At 54.0% G+C, this 7,434-nt stretch overlaps 1 protein-coding gene across 1 annotated transcript in view; it reads right to left on the minus strand.

The window, feature by feature from the left end:
* TNS1 (tensin 1) overlaps window positions 1-7,434 on the minus strand; it is a 205,654-nt gene that overhangs the window by 103,701 nt on the left and 94,519 nt on the right. The window contains 2 exon segments of the mRNA XM_010861166.1: window positions 4,633-4,683; window positions 5,415-5,456. The gene's annotated coding sequence lies outside the window, so the exon portion shown is untranslated.

A 7,434-nucleotide genomic window follows, 5' to 3' on the forward strand; every position in this document is an offset into this window, starting at 1 on the left:
GGCAGTAAGGAGGGGTTGAGTTGTGTTTGGTTTTTAAGACCCAAACCAGGCTGTTCTAAGACAACCAGCTCAGAGGAACACAGAAACCCGACACTTCATCGGTCTCCGTTTCTCCGGTCCCTGATGAGGAGACGATGAACCTCCCCAGGCCCTAGGCCTGGCTCCAGGCCCCAGGGCCACCCTGCTATAAATAGCCCCTCGGGTTCCGTCGACTGCTGATCCACAGCCATGTTTGGAGGAGGCCACTATAGCTGCTTCTAACAACTGGAAGCCACAACTATAGCCAAGGCTGGAGGTGTAGCCAGGACCACGGGGCCAGGCCCCCAGGAGCCTCAGGGATACTGAGCTGGGTTTGGTGGGGAGACTGGGGAGTCAAGAGCCTCCACTGGCGCAGGGGCAAAAGGGAAGCGCAGAGCAGGACAGCCAGGTCCTGCTTCTCCACCCCCCTCCCCAGTTACAACACTCCACATTCTTCAGCCTCCCCACCCCAAAAAGCCAGGAAAGATAAATAAAAACTTGGCCCCAGCAGAGTCTGGCCACACCGCCTCCAGAGGTGATAAGACAAAGTCCAAGCCGGCTCTGCGGTTGGAGGGGAGGGGGGAGGGGAGGCAGAGGAGGAAGCCGCCCTGGACAGTGACCCTCGTGCAGAGGATGGGGACGAACAGCTGGACGGTCATCCCCTGATGAATCACTGGGCTGCCCTCTCACTGACGGGGCTTCCTGTTTTCTGCAAAGTTTGGAAGCATGTGACACTCAGTAGCGGAAAGCAGACGTGCACAGGTAACACGTCTGGGGGTGGCTGGGCCGAGTCGCAGGGAGAACTAGAGAACCACAGATGGGCCGGGGGCGGGGGCGGGGCACGTGAGCAAAACAACTGAGGGCTCTGAGAAACACAGTGACCTCACAGACACAGGGCTGGAGACCGAGCCTCCAGCAGCTGGGACTCACACAGGGCCTTTCTCAGGAAGGTTGAGGTCTTCTCCGCACACCATCATCATACCCCCTCCCTCATTCAGTGAACGTTGCTGAGGGCCACCAGCTGGGCATAAGGCCCCCGACCTCAGAAAGCTTCCATCCTACAAAAGACGACTCTCATCTATGAAGCCCACGTGAGAAGCAGCTGTTTGGCCTCACTGACCGCTCTGTAGAATGGGTACAACACAGCCTGGTGTGATTTACCTGCTCCACCCAGAGCCTCTGGGGAAAACTACCCAAGGGTTTTACAAAGAGTTCTCTAGGGACTTCCTGGTCCAGTGGTTAAGAATTCCCCCTCCACTGCAGGGGACATGAGTTCCATCCCTGGTTGGGGAACTAAGATCCCACATGCTGCAGGGCAACTAAGCTCGCACGCTTACAACTAGAGAAAAGCCCATGCACAGCCACAAAGAGCCTGCGTGCCGCACCTAAGACCTGATGCAGTCGAATAGATAAATACATTAAAAAAAAAAAAAAAGAATACTCGAAGATTTTATTTTATAAAGAAAAATAAGCTCTCGGTCTGCCTACCCATCCCTTCATCCACCTTTAATTCCGTTCCTTTCCTCTCTGGGGCTCTCAAAGCCATCTATCCACAGCTCTGAACTTCTTCCCTGCACCTCCCAAGACACAGATCCATAATAGAACTTCTGATCCAACTCCCATAGGCACCAAGATCTCTCCCCTACCATCATCACCAAAACGCAATCGCTCCTCTGCTTAAAGGACACTATAAAAGGAAATTCCACACCCTCCCCCAAACCGTGTCTTATGTCTCTTCCTATCAGCCAGTTCCTCCTGGTATCTAACCCTCACCCTTCCTGTTGCAGATTCCGCCAGCACCGTTGACCCTGGTCCTCAATGCCGGCAGGGGCTGCTGACCACCGCTCAGATGCTCCGGGGCAACTCAAGATCTGTGACCCTCGGCTCCGTTTTTCGCCTTCTCCTTCCCCACCATGCAGCAAGAGTGGGAACCCCAGGATCTGGGCGGGGTTGGTTTGGAGCAAAGACTGTGTGGGAAGAGTCCTGCCTTCTTTTGAGGTCCACAGACCAAACACAACAGCACTGGACCAAAGGGAAAGCTGTTTCCGGAGCCCAGGTCCCCAGGGGGCACAGTTGGGAGGAGGGTCTGTAAGCAGCAGCCATGTCAGGCAGCCAGAGACTGGTGACCAATCTACAGCGGGGGCCCTTCCCCACCACGACATCTCCTCTGGGGGCTGCGGCCACCCCCTCCCCTCTGCACCAGCCCCTCCAGCCACACCCCTTCCTCTCTCCTTCCTGCCCACCCGCCTGGATTTTTCCAAAACAAAGTGCGACACAGCACACCATCCACAAACCCTGCAACGCACCAGCCTTGCTGGAGGAAAACAGCCATTCCTGCCCTGTGAGTCCTGGGCCGCAGGCCAGAGACAGGAAAACAGCTCAACAAACAGGCACATTATCACAGCAGCAAGACCCTGAGCAGCTGCCATGACGCTTCAGAAATGGTCTCCTCACCAGGAGAGAGGGCAAGAGAGCTCAGTGGTTGGGCAGGGAACCCTGGGGGTCACTCAGCCTGGGACAGGTTTCTGGGAACCTCAAAAACTAGGTTTTCTCTCTTCCTTCACAGTACACAGGTCATTCTAGAATCTGCTCACTTGCTCAGCTTTTCATGAACTCCTTTAACTAGACTAAGCAGACCAAGACTCATCATGTCCCTCCTCCCATATCAAGGCAAGACACCACTCTTACCCACCCCTGGCACGCATAGACACACACACTTTCATCCCCAATCAACAGATTTTCCCCTAAAAAACTTCTAATCCCAGCTAAGCGGCAACCTCTTTTTTCTCCAGGACCAAGGTCCGACACCCCCTCATGTCAAAAAGTTCTTCACGATGTCTAACTTCACTCTCTCCTGCTGCACCTTTACCTTGTTGGATCTATCTGGCCTGGGATGGCATTGTGGGGAGCAGCTGCCCTAGGACTCGACTTATAAGAACGTCCAGACCATTGGCTAAAAGGCTTGGTTCACACGACATCACCCTGTCCCCTGGGCAAGAGTCAGGAGTCCTGGAAACACCATATCCAGGCAGCGGTCCCAGGACGGAATGGAGAAGACAGATATTCATCGCATCTGTGAGCTCCTCCAAGCCTCTGTTTCCTCATCTGTAAAATGGATTCATAGCATCTGCCATAGTGGGATGTCATGGGGATCAAAAAATACCCAGGCCAGCTTCTGGCCCTTAGCCAAAATAACAGTGATAAGAATGGCTAACATGTATTGAGCATACAGTATTCACTTTGTGAATGCACTTTGTGAATTATAGAATTCACTTTGTGTCCGTTAAGCTGGTTAATCCTTAGTAGTAGGTACACAAAACATTACTTCCCCCCTGCACCCCAGCCCCAGAAACATCACAAATGTGGACAAGGATCTCTCTCGGCATGTGTACTCCGCACCCACAGGACCCGTGCATACCTTTTCCACTAATTTGAGAGGCATGTTCTTCCTCCTGGCCAGCCCCCGTGTGGCCCTGGGGACACCTCCGCCTTGAGGGGCTGGGCAATGTGGAGTGGCAGTGGGCTCCCCACCAACGTGCACTGCCTGCAGGAGCCTAGCGCCTCCCTCCCCGCCGTGGGTCAGGCAGCTGTCAGATGATACGGCCCCATGCCATCAACAGCTCCCCCTGTGCCAACCGCCAAAACCACTCCCTGTTCCTCTGCAGATCAGGGCGGGAGAGGATGGAGAGGCCCGCTGAGGGGTGAATTGTCAGAGAAGGGCAGGGAAGAAAGGGAAGGTCCGACTTCACTGGGCATCTGGCCCTGGGGTGTGAGGACAAGCCCAGGCACGAGTTGGGATCAAAGCAGGGGACCCAAGGAGCCCCTCCTTCGTTCCCTGGGGTCCTTCCACTTAAGGAGTTTGCCTGTCACCCTCCACCAAAAAACCACACGGCAGGAGAAGCCCGCGAGGTGAACCAGCCCATCTTTCAGCTTCCTCCTGAATCAGTGGCATTTAGCCATTTTCCAAGCCTCTTCTGTCCAAAGAAGCAGAGCCTATGATCCCCAAGAGCCTAGGAGTCCCTCTTCATCTCTGCCCTTAGTCCCTCTTGCTGCAGTGTCACCCATTCCCATGGCCCTGCTCACCACCCAGCCAGCCCTTGCACACCCTCCCTCCCCACCTACTGAGGTCTGCTTAAGTGATGGGCAAATGAGCCCTGAATCCAGCTGAGCTGGATGGAGGCTAAAGCCAAGACTGAGGCTAAGTCATGGGCCTGCTCACCCTTTTGCCCCACCCCCCGGTGGCTCAGATGGTAATGAGTCTGCCTGCAGTGCAGGAGACCAGGGTTCGATCCCTGGGTCAGGAAGATCCCCTGGAGAAGAAAATGGCAACCCACTCCAGTGTTTATGTCTGGAAAGTCCCATGGATGGAGGAGCCTGGCAGGCTACAGTCCATGGGGTCACAAAGAGTCGAACACAACTGAGCAACTTCACTTTCTTACTTTCTTTCTTGCAGTCTGGAATTGAGTTAAGTAACCTTGCCTGCCCTTCTAGATAGGAGATTGTGAGGGATGCCCCACCAAACAAGTCAGGTGTGAGACGTCATCCACCTCCCCGCATCCCCCACTCACCAGGGAACCACCACGTCTTCCTCTTCCTCCCCTTCCCCATACTTACATCTTCCTCAAGGCTTTTCCGTGTGTTTCCACCCCGAGAGGCTGCTTCTCCCTGGAGACAAAGAAAAGGCAGTCAGGGAGGGGAGTCGAGGAAAGTCATCAAAAGGTCCTGGGTCTTTCACTGCCGGGTGTGGCAGTGATGGGAGTGGGGGCCTGGCAGGGAGCTTGCTTGTTTGTGCAGCATCTTTGTCCACTAAAGGCCCCTTGGAGCCAACTGCACCCACTCATGTGTGTCTCTCCTGGGGAGATATCATTATTCCCATTTTGCAGATTAGAAAACTGAGGCACAGACAGGCTTGAGACATGCTACAGTATCACAAATAGAACCTTGGCTGAGTTGAGATATGAACCCAAGTCCTCCAAGCCCATCAGCTAGCTGCCAGCCTTGGTTTCCCGACTGCACGATCCACCCACTTCCTTCCCTTCCTCCTCCATGCAGCCTTGAGGAAACCATCTGTCCTTCTGCTAAGGCAGAAAGATGTGTTTGGAAAGATCTTCCTGGCTCTCTCACATGCTACATATTTAATAAAGAAGACCACATTTTAGCACTGGCCTCTCCCTCCCTGCCTGCCTCGTCCCCCAGCAATCATTTCCCAACACACAGGGGGATGGTCTGATGTCCGGCTCTCCATGTCACAAGGTCTCTACCCTTCCCCAAGTTCCACAAATCTACTCCAGAAGGGTGTCCTCAGACATATCTGTTCACTGTCCCCCCATCTTCCTTCTGCTTTCCCGGCCTCCCCAAGCTGCTCCCTGCCCCCCGCCCCACCTGCCATCACTCACCGTGTCTACTACATTCTTCGGAGCAGTCTCAGTGTTGACGGGCTGTGGACAGAGAGACAGCACAGCGTGAGGCCTCAGGGCAAACAGCCCCAGGCTGGCTCTCCCCCCCCCCCCGGGCTGGAGGCCATGATGGGCAGGAGGCCTCTGGAGACAGCTTGGATGGCGCCAACCCAAGACTCAGACACAATGTGCTGACACGAGGCTTGGGGGCAGAACTTGGAAAGTGGAAGACAATCCTATTGGTCCTAGAACCATCCAGCTCAACACACCTCAAGAGGGACCCTAAGCCCGACCCCTCAAAAGGGAACAAGGAGCGAGTAAGCGACTCCTGTTCCTACCTGCCAGGCGTGTGTACCTACACCAGACGCTTCATCTACTCATAAGAACCCAGTGGGGCAGGGACCCTTACCATCTTTGAGCCTTACTTTACCAATAAGAAGAAATCAGATGAATGGACCAAAGCCACTGACTACTAAGGGGAACAAAAGGGTTGGATCCCATCTTGGGTCTCTACACCTCAAGCTGTGTGAAACTGCAGTGGTCCGGCTTTCAAGGACCACCCCACACGGGCCCTGCCCCCCACCTTGCAGACCTCAGTCTCCATGCCCCAAAGCTCTGCTCCATCCAGACTCCTCGCTATTCCCACATCCAGGACTTGGCTTGTGGAATGGCTTCTCCCTTTTTCCTGCAAGCTCTCCTCTTCGATGAAGCCCTCTCTGAACACCCCAGCAAGGCGGGCTGTCTCCCACCTCTGAACTCCAGTAAGCCTTACTGTCTGAGCTATTTATCTGGGCCTCGGTGCATGAATAATCTCATTGTGGGAATAGGTCTCATTCCAACTATTGTTTTATTTGTGATTCTTATCCCATTTTCCTCCAAAACAGATTCAAAGCAGCTTTTCTTTAACCAACTCAGTTGCCACATCCCTCATGCTGGAGACTGTGGTTGATGTGTAGTGGGCAGTCACTAAACACCTGAGGACTGATTCTGTCCCTCATCCTGGTGCAATCCTTCCCTCACCCAGACCAACAGAAGTGCTTCCCACTAAAGGCATCCTGAAACATGGGCTCCTCAGACTCCCTCATCACAAGAGAAAAGCTTCTTTCCAGGGCCACCTCCTGACCATAGTCTCCAGGGCTCTGTTTCCAACTCAGTGATGTGGTTAGAGGGGCACTTGAATCTTGCAAGTGGGCATGAGTCAAGGTCATGAAAACAAGTCTTCACTGAGATGACCATGGACCAGATATAGATAATGGATCTCAGAATAGGAAACATCGGCCCCAACCCTATCCCCAGGACCTGAGAATGCACTGTTCATGTCTGAAGACAGGGGAATGAACAGAATGACTTCTGGCATCTGGGAGAGAATTGGACCAAGACAGGCATGGAGGAGGGCTTCCCTGGTGGCTCAGACAGTAAAGAATCTGCCTACAATGAAAGAGACCTGGGTTTGATCTCTGGGTTGGGAAGATCCCCTGGAGAAGGAAACAGCAACCCACTTGGTTTTCTTGCCTGGAATATGCCATGGACAAAGGAGCCTGGCTGGCTGAAGTCCATGGGGTTGCAAAGAGTCGGATATGACTGAGCAACTAACACTTTCAGGCTTGGAGGAAGGAAGCAGGCTGAGCTAAAGGCAGTAGTGCTCTTTCTAAAAACACACAAACTTTACCCTACCGTACTAGAGACAGAGTATGCCATGGCCAGAGGAGCCTGGCAGGCTGCAGTCCATGGGGTCGCAAAGAGTCAGACACAACTGAGCGACTAACACACACACACACTAGAGACAGGAGGCTGAGGCCAAAACTTCTTTCCAGGTGAATAAAACCTCCTGTGTAGTTCAGGGTCAAGGCAGCTTGGGACGGTCGAGGGAGCACAGGGTCCAGGAATGGAGTTGGAGCTGGGGAGGTCCATCAGCCAGCCCCTCCCAGCCTTCTCGGTTGACCCACCTGGAGTCTGAGGATGACTCCGCAGAGCAATGAAGATGCCACATTCTGTCCCCACCCAGCCCAGCCCTAACCCT

This window comes from Bison bison, unplaced genomic scaffold (assembly GCF_000754665.1).
Source record: "Bison bison bison isolate TAMUID 2011002044 unplaced genomic scaffold, Bison_UMD1.0 scf7180017864471, whole genome shotgun sequence".
In the NCBI taxonomy this organism is placed as follows: Eukaryota; Metazoa; Chordata; class Mammalia; order Artiodactyla; family Bovidae; genus Bison; species Bison bison.